General features: G+C 37.0%; 1 long non-coding RNA gene across 1 annotated transcript; it reads left to right on the top strand.

The window, feature by feature from the left end:
• Nucleotides 1–3,224: 3,224 nt before the first annotated feature.
• Nucleotides 3,225–11,620, top strand: LOC141373081 (uncharacterized). Its single transcript, XR_012378710.1, has 2 exons — nucleotides 3,225–3,424; nucleotides 11,488–11,620. It is a non-coding gene; the product is annotated as an uncharacterized lncRNA (long non-coding RNA).
• Nucleotides 11,621–12,694: the final 1,074 nt, after the last annotated feature.

Raw genomic sequence — 12,694 nt, 5'->3', positions numbered from 1 at the left:
TAAATAAATGTCTTCGGGGATATACATGTGCTTGGTACATTTGTTTATCTAATATCTAAAACTTCTCTGTTTAAATAGAAAATGGTCACACACTGTTTCTTTTTATCTTGTAAGGCAGAAAAAATGACATGTGAGGCACGGCCTTGAAAAAAAGTCCATGCATAAGTGAATAAACACTCTTATCTTCAACACTGCAATGGAGAGTCAAATCAGCATGGAGGTGCAAGGTGATATTCTTTTTGACACTGGAAATTATTCATCAAGTGTACTCTTAAATTTATAATTGTTTTCTGTGTTTAAAAGATTTTTTCTGTAAAGGTGTTAGCTAATCTATCTGACTGACTTGATAATGGAAGTGAATCAACATCCTCTTCCCATCTTTGGCCCCAAGCAACTCTACTTCTACAAATAAAAGTACCTAAATGTACGCTAGTTCGTGAAAACAAAATAGAGAAGCTAGGATTCACGACTACGTTCTCAAGTCTGAGAAATTGTCTTCGTCTACAGGAGCCTAATGGGTACGATGACTGAATGTGAGTGGAATCCTGGACAGGATTCTGGAACACAACATTGGGTAAAAACTAGGGAAATATGAATAAACTATGGGCATCAGTTAATAATAATGCATCAATATTGGTTCATTAGCTGTGACAAATGTCCCGTGGCAATGTAAAATGTTAATAACAGGGGAAAATGAGCATGGGGTATATGGGAACGCAGTATGACCTACACAACTTGTTTATAAATATAAACCAAAATCTATTCTAAAATGGGAATTATTTAAAAATGCTTTCTATAAAATCAAAATGTCTTCTAAAATAGGAATTATTTTAAAAAATGCTTGCTCTTAATGACTGAATTATCTTGACCCAGATGGAGTATTTTTAGGGTCCTAGTTATCCTACAGTCTGTAGATGTGTTACAGTCAAAGTAGTCTGAAGATTTGTATGCAGTCTCAAGTAAGAGAGAGAGCGGAACCTGTGACAAAATGTCTCCCACCTTTGATTTTATAAAGTAGTGTATTTTTCTATGCTTATTTTCATGTGATTAATAAAGCATCTAGGTGAAACTGAGTTGATAAAATACACCAAAATTGTAAAGCACTATGAGTTGTTAAACATAAAATAATTGATAATCAAATTTAGGAATTAGACAAAATATCTCTTCCAAAGGCACCTGGCTGGCTCAGTCATGGAGCATGTGATTCTTGATCTCAGGGTTGTGAGTTTGAACCCCTCATTGGGTGGAGAGATTACTTAAAAATAAAATCTTAAAAAAAAATAGTCTCTTCCAGGGAACCATTGCGCTTGGAAATAGCTCATTTTTAACAACATTCTATCGTATTCTATAGGAGGGACAATGGGAGGGAATCACCATATTAAAGGAAAGGGGGAGTCTATGGCAATGAAAAGTATATGGCTTAGCAAGGTCATACATGGGCCAAGACTGCTTTTTAGGACACAGTGTCTTACAAGCTGAACAATTTTGGAATCAAAAATGACAAGAGCACTTCTGAGTCTTTTATCAAATGATTCTACAAAATGATTCATTTCTAAAATGTTCCTCTCACTTACTAATAAATCTTTACCAAAGCTATGGTTGATAAAGATGAAAACAGAATGTGTGTGTGTTTGTGTGTGTGCGTGCGTGTATGTGTGTGTGTGTAATGTATGGAATTTTTAACATTTTAATCTCATAAAATTCATAGAAGTGAGGAGTCTATTTTTTTTATTCACAACGTATGCTTTCCATAGAATCTCATGGAATTACGTATGCCGTGTCCGCGTGTGTGCGCATGCGTAAAAGCAGGTCGGGAGTAATGTAGCCTCATGAGATACATAGAGAAAAGCTTTCAACCAAATGAATAAATCAGAGACCCTAAGTGTTTATGCCCTTACCCTGCAGAGCTAGGTTATCATTTATGGGCTGTTTGGATTTCTTGTACCCTGCAATAGGGAGTAGAATTGTGTTAAATCTTCCATGTGCTTAGATTTGTGAAAAGTAGCTCTAAAGCTTCCTTATGAAAGTAAAATTTTTACTTAATTCACTACATTGACACATAATTTTGAAGTGGATTTCTTTTCCCCTTTGTGATAAATCTTTGTGTGGGTAGCTCCTTGAAAAGGTTTTTAACAAACAGGGGTCCATGAAAAGGGTTACTTTTAAAAATCCAGCCGGGATAAATACAAGCTTCCCTAGACCAACTCCATCTGATGGCCTGTTTTCAAAAGGAGAGAATCCTGACATCAAGTTCATGGCACGCCTTGATTCCCAGAGCACAGACTGATCGGAATGTTTGGGGGGAAAGTGAATAAAGGTGAAGTTTTCCCTGGAGGGCTTACTTACAGAATGGAAAGAGGAACTAAATATTCTGAACGGGCTCCATATATGGAGTTCCCACTGATGGAAAGGGGAATTTTGAACATAAAGGAATGTTCATTGTTCAGTAAAGTTCCGGCAGGGGGATGTAGGTCCAAGATTCTGGCATTTCACGAACAGCCCAAAACAGTCCCAAATCGGAAAATGAAGCCCACTCGGGAGGGAGAGCTTTTTTTTTTTTTTTTGTACCTTCGATTTTTTTATGATGTTTCCTCATTTTAATGTATTTATGGTGAACTATGGCATCCCCACATCTATTTATAGCATTTGCACATCAGTCTGAAGACCGGGATAGGATCTATTTCTGAAACGTGGAGACTGCCTTCAGATGATGGGTGACGTGTCTGGAATCCACGCCAATTTGTGACACAGTGCTCCTGGAAAGGCCAAAATGTTAAAAGACTATTGGAAAGCACACATATGGTTTTTGAAAGAAAAGGAGAAAGAAACAGAACATTTCCATGCCCCAGCAGAGAAAGTCTCCGGCAGAAAGTACTTCAATAAAACTTCTCTGGCCAGCCTGAAACCCGAGTTGGATTATTTGCTAGTGATGCCCGTAATCGCTATGCAGTGGGAGTGATTACTGGGGTTACTTGTCCCTCCACTATATGGGGTGGATCTTAAATGGCTCCTAGGGCAAATAAACCTCAGTTTACTTAACCGTCAAGGGAGAAGAAGAGACGTCCAGCTTTGTGCTTTCATTGCTGCCCTGCCCACCCCTTCCCCCTTGCGCTTTCTTCAGACCCTGGGCTTGTATCTTTAAGTCATAATGGGACATAACAAATGAACTAAACCCCCTGAGGCCATGTAGCTCCTGCTCACACTCGTAATGATTTTAAAATGTGTGGCTGCATCTTGAGAAAGAACAGACCTTGACATAATATCCGTTATCAAACGCCGGTAATTGACACAGAGACAGGCTGCGCTTTACACTGGGTTATAATGAATCTGCTCCAGTGACCTCAAAGCCTGCACTTCTGAGCAATTCAAGACTCAAGTCTTGATGCTTTGTCAACTACTTCAGGAGAAATGAATTACGAATGAGGTACTAATGACGTATTTCATCACCTGTTTACCTTCAGTGATCAGTTGCCCTCCTTTAATTTACCAGAAAGACATTTTTTTGAAGCTACTGTCAGTTGGAATGGCCTCTTGTTTGAAGTGGTTATAAAGTAACACATACCTGAGGAAACTCGGTTCTTTGGGCAGCCTACTGGTTCTGGAACTAAAGTTCTATAGAGTGCGAGCGAGAGAGAGAGAGAGAGAATCAGGGTTTCCTAAAGAGAAGAAAAAAAGCTCGAATGCTCAGGATTTCTTCTATTAGTATGTTTTACATCTCAAATAGGGATTGCCAGTAAAGTTAATCCAGCAGAGATAAATTCTCCTAATTTAGAATCAACACCAAAGCAGAAATACCATATTATCTGTGATGCCTTTCATTTCAGAATCCATACCTATGTGGGTGGTAGGATCACAGAGACATCATTCTATCAAAGAAAGATCAAAAGAATGGAGTTCAGATCCCAGCCCCATATGACATCAGTGACCACTTACCCTACCTCATTTTTAATTTCCTTATCTCTAAAGTGGAGAAGCAAATGTCTTTCCCATTGGACAGCAGTACAAATAATAAGACAAAATTAGAAAATGGTTTTACCCAGTCTGGTACTGAATAAGCAATCGTAAATGTCATTTTCCTTTCTCTTCCATTTTCACAGCTATTTATATTCAGCCTAATTTATTTCAAATCAATAGATACATGTGCTGCAAGGAGTAGAAAAACATCATTAAATAACCATAATAACCAAACAGCTATTAAATAAGGTAGAAGAAAGCAAGCAATTTCTTTAAGAACTTTATTTGCTATTTATTTAAACTTTAGATTTATTTTCTTTTTCCATTCTTCATTCATTGTCATATAAAAATATTATATTAAATCTCATAAAATCTAGTTTAATATATCTCAGTTTCTAATCCTAATGTAATTCACCCCTGAGAAAATTGCCATGGCTTACAATTACCTACCACACAGAATCTAAGCTCTACCTGGTTGGTTGTGCATTGACTAACTATACAGGAAGACATGAAAGTCACATGTGACAGAAACTCAACTCCAATCAGCTTTGACTGGTAGGGAATATGTTGGCCCCCTCACCTAAGAAGGGAGCAGATCTGCCTCAGGCATGGTGGGATTCAGGAATGCAGATGATTTCCTCAGGAATCTTTCTCTTCTTTAGCTCTAGGCTCTGTTTTCCATTTTCTCAGCTTCCTTTTTCTGGAGGCCCTCTCCACAGGGTGGCGAAGTTGACCACCAGCAATTCCAGGCTTACCATATCTCTCACAGCTAGCAAATCTGGTGAGAATAATTTTATTCCACAAAATTCTAGCAAAAGCCTTGAGAAGGTTTTGACTGGTCTGGTTGGATTATGTGCTCATCCTTGAACCAACAGCTCAACCTATACCAGAAGGTTGGTATAGGACTCTGATAAGCCAAGCTAAGATTCTGTGACCACTTCTATTGTACAAGGGAAGGAAGTCAAGTACATCAAACACATAAAGTAGGGTTTTTACTAAAAGGATGCATTCAGTTGCAAGGAAACTGAATGAGCAATTATACTGTTTCTCCTGCCAACTTGTCAAGCTGCCCTGGTCCATGCATCCATTCTTACTCAGACATAGCTTCCCAGGGGTAGGGCATGATGGCCTTTGGCTACCTTCATCCAGTAGGCCACACTGCCTCCCTGAATCTCCCCAGCTTTACAGGTTGCCCTGGTCTCTCTCCTGGTTTCTAAATCCTCATGCTTTTTTACACTGTAGACTCTGCCTCCCTCTGATCAATGACATCTTTGAACTCTTCAACTGATTCCTGTACGTGGCTGACCTTATTAGACTACCTGATCCTTGTCACCCTAGTCACCTTAACTTACCTGTCAGGCCTGATTTCTAAGAAACCTGCATACCTACATACACTTCCACAAAACTACTTTCCACCTTATTTCTTACTGCTGTCCAGGGTCTAGAGGTATTTGTGTCCAAAGAGACTATGTTCTAAAATAGTCTAATGTATTCTTTTTTACCTAACTTATTGTGAGTTCATTTTCTGTGACTTTTAATAGAGTCTAAACTAATATATTCTTTAATTTCTAGTTCTACTAGTTTGTTCATATTTTTCCAAACCCCCACCCCCCCACACACTCTAATTCCTGACTATTGTGCTTTTCTATTACCTAATGAGCCACAGAACGATGGCAAAGTGGGAAATAATATGAATTTAGATTTAGAAGACATGGTTTCAAGAACTAACTCTAATACTTTCAATTAGATGACTTCTTGCAAGTCACTTCACATTAGAACACCAAAGTACCCACAAAATAGGACGTCATCCTCAGGGGGCTGGTGTGACACTCAGATAAGGTATTGCGTTTCTGCCAACTGCAAATATTGTTCAAAGTATGTTTCAGTGTTATATACCATTTATTGTTTATATCACATACTTGCTTTCATGATGGTTTAGTTTTGCTTCTTCAACCAACAGAAACATATTTGAGAGAAAAGTCCATGATTTATGAACTATATACTGCTAGCATAGCTTTAGAAACAAAGTAGATGCTCAATAAATATTTATTCCATGCTTGGCTCTGGAATATAATATAATGAGAAGTATTTGGCAGGTTTGATCCTTTAAATTTGAATGTCAACCCTATTATCAGTATAATCTAACTCCAAAGTCAAACTTTATCATTCAGGCAAAATGGAATAGATGAACAGAATTCCATTTACATAAGACTGGCCAAAGAGGGTTCTTAATTCATTTTAGCTTGAAGAATATGGAGAAGGAAAGGCAATTTCAATACAAAAATAACTACCCAGTATGTCATTAAAAAGCTGGGAATATGTGAGGAACCTGTAACTCATTTTGGATTCAATGAGTAGATTATATTTACCCAATCTTCTGTCCTTCTGCTCTGTCAAACAGAGAAAACCAATGTGACAGACAGACAGAAGGCAGACACATTAACAAGATCTGAAAACATCATTCTCATAAATGAGAGTTTTGTTCTAGTTGTCCCTGAGTTTAAACTGCTTTCCTATCTTGTGTTTCACGAGACACCACAACATCCTTGTAATAAACGCCCATATTTACTTAAGATAACTTGAATTGGATAAAAAGTAGTTTAATTATGCCATTTCCAATATATGAAACAAATAGAAACCCCATTAATATTCACCTCAGGAAGGAAAACAAAATATTAGGTTTATGGTATTTGGGGAAATACTAGGAAGAAAAAGGTGAGAGAGAATTTACCTCTGTGTAGAGTAGGCATTTACCAGAGGAGACAACAAACTTACCATGCACTAGGAAACTAGTATCTTTTCTAATAGATTGTCATGGTTGAGTTCAGATTCCCAAACTGGACCCTCAGATTTGAATCGAATCCCAGCGCCATGACATAATCGCCCTGTCACCATTCACAAACCACATAGTCTCTCTGTGCCCCCTTTTCCTCTTGGTAAATGCAAACAATAATAGAATCTATCACATAGAGTTGCTGTGACAGTTAAATGCCAAAAGGACCTACCATCCTTACAACAGTGCCCTGCATATAGTAATATCCAATAGCTATAATTGTTATTACTGTGGAAGTAGGGATTTTTGCAGAGTTAAGGTTATGATGACAGATTGATAAGTAAACACTTGGTCGCCATTTGGTTAGCTCCCATATCAGCTCAGCTCAGCCTGAACATTTCTTCTTCTAGTGACCCAACCTTAGCAATCTAAAATGTATATCCCATCCCTGGAATGCAGCGGAAACTGCACTTGACCCCATTTCATCCATAGCATCCACTCAGTTTTGTCACCGCTGCTTATTTTCCTACCACTTCTACATCCTTAGCCCTGGACAACGGTCATTGACTTTCCAGTCTCAGGTGCTGCACCATCAAGAACCGGTAAAGAAAATTAAAATTTTTTTTTTTTGCTAAACTTGACTCACTACAAGAGAAATATATACTGGTATATAATAGGAAGGTTTTTATCGAAGCCAAGTCAAACGACACAAAGTAAAACACCCTGTCTTAGTTATTCGTTTATGACCCATGTTTCAATTAATGGAAATCCTCATTCTATAAACAGTCCAAATAGTGACTGTTTACTTATCAATCCATCATCATAACCACTTATAAACCTATCAGTTAAATCACTTCCTATGATTGTTAGTCCCTATATGCTGTATCCATTCCTATCTTTAAAGCATCATCTATTGTGTGTACTAATGAAGCCCCAAATCATTGCTACCCAAATGTAGACTATTCCAAATGCTTGTCAGGACTAATCAAAATTGGGGAGGATTGTAAAGAAGATTTAATTAAATCATTCCATTTTACTAGTCGCTAGCATTTCTTTTCTTTTTTTTTTAAGACTTTATTTATTTGAGAGAGAGAGAGAGCACAAGTGGGGCAGGGAGGGGCAGAGAGACAGAGGGAGAGAGAAAAGAAGACTCCCCACCAAGCAGGGAGCTCAACACGGGCTCTATTCCAGGACCCCAAGATCATGACCTGAACAGAAGGCAGACACTTAACTGACTGAGCCACCCAGGTGCCCCTATTTTCTGGTAAAGAAGTTGGGTGTGGTAGAATAGTGCAGTTAGGGCTAAAATAAAATCTAGAGCCTGTATGTAGATTTCATTTAATTATATTATTCCCTTCATTATGAACATGGGAAATTAGGTGTTAACTGGAGACTCTGAATCACAAAGAATGACCTCTAAATAAAAGAGCTTTTAAAAACTCTAACTTGATGTCTTGGTTGAAAGATGTTAAAAATAAAATAAAAACTAGGCTTCTTCAGGGGAAATATTAAAATATCATCTAGCCAGCAAAAGTACTCTTTAAAATAGCATGCCAATAACACACTAATAAATTTACTTTTTTAATATTTGTTTCTTCTACAAATAAACAGTTAATGCAATCTTTTAAAAGTAATTCTTATTGGGCGCCTGGATGGCTCAGTCGGTTAAGCGACTGCTTTCGGCTCAGGTTGTGATCCTGGAGTCCTGGGATCAAGTCCCACGTTGGGCTCCCTGCTCGGCAGGGAGTCTGCTTCTCCCTCTGACTCTCTTCCCTCTCGTGCTCTCTATCTCTCATTCTCTCTCTCTCTCAAATAAATAAATAAAATCTTTAAAAAAATAGTAATTCTTATTATCAAATGGCCTTGGAGCTCCTTTTCTATATACTTATGCACATTGGCATATAGAGACCTCGCTCTGGCAACCATTTTCAACTTATATTAGATTCAACAAGGAAAGGCTCCCTAAAGAAAGAAGTATCGACTGTGGTCTGAAAATGACACAATGGCATATTAACTTAGCTTTTCAAAAAAAATTACTCATTTTTGTCTTACTTTAACATAGTGACATGCTAATGTATTTCCCCTAAGTTATGTGAAACAAAAACGTTAATTTGGTGTTTTTTATGTATTTCTTATGTATATATGTAGGGCTGTCACTTGCTAAAGAGAGAAAATAATTTTTTTCCTTTCTAAAGCTGTGTTCAATATTCTATATTGTTGGACAGACCTAAATTCTCGAAACTTTCAAAAGGCATTAAAACCCATTATCTGCTAATAGAGAAAATGTAGTCATTTATACAATAAATCCAACTGCCTTCTTTTTTCTTTTTTAAATTTTATTTTATTATGTTATGTTAATCACCATACATTACATCATTAGTTTTTGATGTAGTGTTCCATGATTCATTTTTTTGCATATTACACCCAGTGCTCCATGCAGAACGTGCCCTCTTTTAATACTCATCACCAGGCTAACCCATCTCCCCACCCCCCTCCATTCTAGAACCCTCAGTTTGTTTCTCAGAGTCCATAGTCTCTCATGGTTCATCTCCCTCTCTGATTTCCCCCTCTTCATTTTTCCCAGCTGTGTTCTTGAGAACTACATCCAGCACTGAGTACAAACTTTGACCCTATCCGCTATAGTACAGGTTCTCTGGAAGGTGATAGGAACTAAACACATTTGCCAAACAGAATTCCTTGCTGATTCGTGGTCATCACTTAGAAGAAATCAAGTGAAATGGAAAGACTGAATTTGTCTTCTTAATCGGCCATCTCCTGTAATTCCTCACTTCAGTCTTCTATAGAGATCTACCCTCAATACCTGACCACTGTCTCAATACATCAGTGATATTTTCCCCAGCAACAATTTCTATGAGCTTTTTTAAATTATTAACTTCTTTACAGAATGAAGAAAATTGTGAAAACAAAGGTCATAATTCCAATTGCCAAGAAATAGTTTAATACGAATTATACTTTAAACTCATAGATGAAAGCTTGTTCCTGATGACTTTCTTTTCACTAACTTTTAACAAAACTTAACCAATTCTGGCATTGAAATGGACACCAAATAAACCTTTCTCATCTTTACTAGGTAGTTGTCTCAATCCTAAAGTCTATAGAGAAATGAATTGTAAAAGCAGAGGATTTGCACTTATGAGATGTGAATTCTGCCAATTTCACCTCTGTGCCCTAAAAAGTTACTTGTTTGGGTTCCAGATTTCTTATCCCCACCCCTGCCCCATCTAAGTAAGCCTGGATGAGACGCATGATTGACAACTTTTTTAGCACCTACCACTCTTCACATTGTCTTTTCTTCCCTTATAGCAGCTATATATTTAAGTGCTTTTGGGCTTAAAGGCTTGTAGTGAGTTATTAATAATAAATATCTATCTTTTTATTGATCAATAACAGATACAAGTTGAGCTACCTAACTAATCAGGGTTTCCTAGGAAAATGAAAAAATCAGTTACCATCAATAATCTCTATAATTTTTTTCAAAAGCAAAAAGTCTTGATATTTTAAGTAGTCTAAACTGCATTAGCATGATGGAGCTGAGAAAACTTCTTCCAACTCTGTGTTGGGAACTATTTCAGCAGATGACCTCTCCCATTCTAACTCAAATGTTCAGTAATTCACAACCAACTTGAAAATGTGTCATTATGGCTACAAAGTATAATACTCCCATGTCAACTTTAGAAGCAAAACATATTAGGCTATCTGATCAGTTACATCAGTTAACAAGGATCACATACAGATTTTTAACTATTTCTTCCTTTTCATGGGTTCACTGTAGCATCGTTCTATTGAATTTCAAAAGGGGGAACCTGCAATCCACACTAAATGAGAATGTACCATTCTACTTGGCACACGTATCTGGAATCAATCACACTTATGGAACACGTTTAGGAACACATAGAGTTATAAGAGTGCAACATTTGTCCTCGTACAAACTATTTGGACAAAAAAGATGTATCTATGTTTTTAAAACTCTAATAGAGAGAAACAAATTGTCACGTCCATTAACTAAAATAGTGATTGCTTTGGGTTAAGAAGAGTCAGAGCTTGCTTGGGCCATCAGGGAAGTTTTCATGCACAAGGCAGAATCAAATCACCAAGGACTGACTGTTAGAATTCTTACAATTCAGATAGGCTGAGAGAAGAAGCCTGCCGATCCAGACCGGGCATCTGTTTTTAGAGGGCAATCTGTTTTCAGATGGCAGAATCAAAGCATAGTGGCAGGGACAGAAAACATTTTTTTCTTGATTGAATAACATATTCAGGAAGACTCAAAAGGTGACAACTTTGTAACTCAAATCATATACAAAAGTCCACTGAAGAGAGGAAAATGTTTGCACAGATTATTAATTTGAAAAAAGATGATTTGTTCCCTTTTTTCATTTATTAGGAAGGTAGCAGAAAGAAGGAACTAATAGGAACATAAAGAAAATAGCTTGTGAGTCCAACGATTTTTATCACAGAGACCAGCAATAGAGCAGTTTCCTGAGAGTGTCTTAGAAGAAGCATGGAAGGGAATTTATATGAAAATACTGGTGTATTTCCCAGATGTTTCCCATGTCTAGACAGTTAGTGAACAGAGATGAATATCTTTAGTCTTACTTCATGTACCAAAAATCTCCTCCTTTTAAAATGTCTGCCTAGATGTCCAGAGCGGGTGTGCCTTAAGAGTGATATTCAAAGTATGACTCAAACAATAGGAAGCTAAGATGAATTAATCTATTTTTTGTGTTTTGTTTTTTAAGGACAGCTGATAATTTCCTTCATATCAAGACTTCTCAAAAAGGGGGAAAGAAAGAAAGTGAAAAGAAAAACAGTTGATTTGATTCTGTTGCCTGAGCAGAAAGCCTATTGTTAAATGCTGTTTTTAAAATCCAACTTTGTCTGAATTTTTCTGTGGCATTAGAACAGCAATATTTCCCATATCCTAGCTCTCATCAATAGCTCAGTTGAATTCCAAGGTGGGAAGAGACCAAGAATTCAGCTAGTCAACTGCAGAGGCTATGAGGGAGCCCATCGCATGTTTTTCAGGGAACAAATAACTTCATCCTATAGCCAATAAGCACTCTGTAGTTATTTTGAAAATATTAAGACTGTCACAGCCCAGTCAAAGAAGAAATGTGTTAAGTACAGAGGTACAGACCTACATCCACTAGTGAAAAATCGGTGTTGCCTTTTCAGAGTGGAATAGGATGTCCATGGTCATTTATGAGTGTAAGCACTTTGGTTTATTGTAGCAAAAAAAAATTAAAGAAAAAATTATTTCTGAGGAAGGGCAGGGCTGAATTAGTTTGCAGGAAATTTAAGCCTAAGGAAAGAATAGAATCACAACAATGAATCATGGAACACTACATCAAAGACTAATGATGTAATGTATGGTGATTAACATAACATAATAATAATAATAAAAAAGAATAGAATCACTATTACATCCTCATCAACCCAGCAGATAATTCTGGTTACTCTCGCATCTCACATCTAGATTTTCATTCAGGAATATCTTTTATTTTATTGTAGATTTTGTTTGTGGAGGTATCACACATCTAATGACACGTGCTTGGAGGTGTTCACATCTTGAAAACATTTCCTTCATACATTAAAGCCTATGACTCTATACTTAAAAATATCCACATTGAAGGTAGGCATGTTAATTAAAGTTAACACACTACAGAATGGCTTCCTAGTTTCTTAGATGCTAAGTGGCGCCTGAAAGTGGCGCCTGATTCCAAGCTCCGAACTTCAAGTAAAAACTCCTGGATAAAGCTAGGTCAGGTGAATATTAAATTAAAGAATGGTTGCCCATTTATTTAGTTGAGCTGCATTTTAAAAAAATTTTAAATTTGGTGTTTTCATGGAAGTGGTCGACATGAATAAATATACACAAAAAGTATCAATATAATAACTCTAAACTTAAAAATACTGTCTTATAGGACTGTAGTATTATATGGGAAT

The sequence above is a fragment of the Callorhinus ursinus genome, unplaced genomic scaffold, assembly GCF_003265705.2.
Source record: "Callorhinus ursinus isolate GAN/ISIS: 27379988/994484 unplaced genomic scaffold, GSC_fseal_2.0 scaffold7, whole genome shotgun sequence".
NCBI classification, from domain to species: domain Eukaryota; kingdom Metazoa; phylum Chordata; class Mammalia; order Carnivora; family Otariidae; genus Callorhinus; species Callorhinus ursinus.
This window is presented reverse-complemented; position numbering and strand designations above follow the sequence as displayed.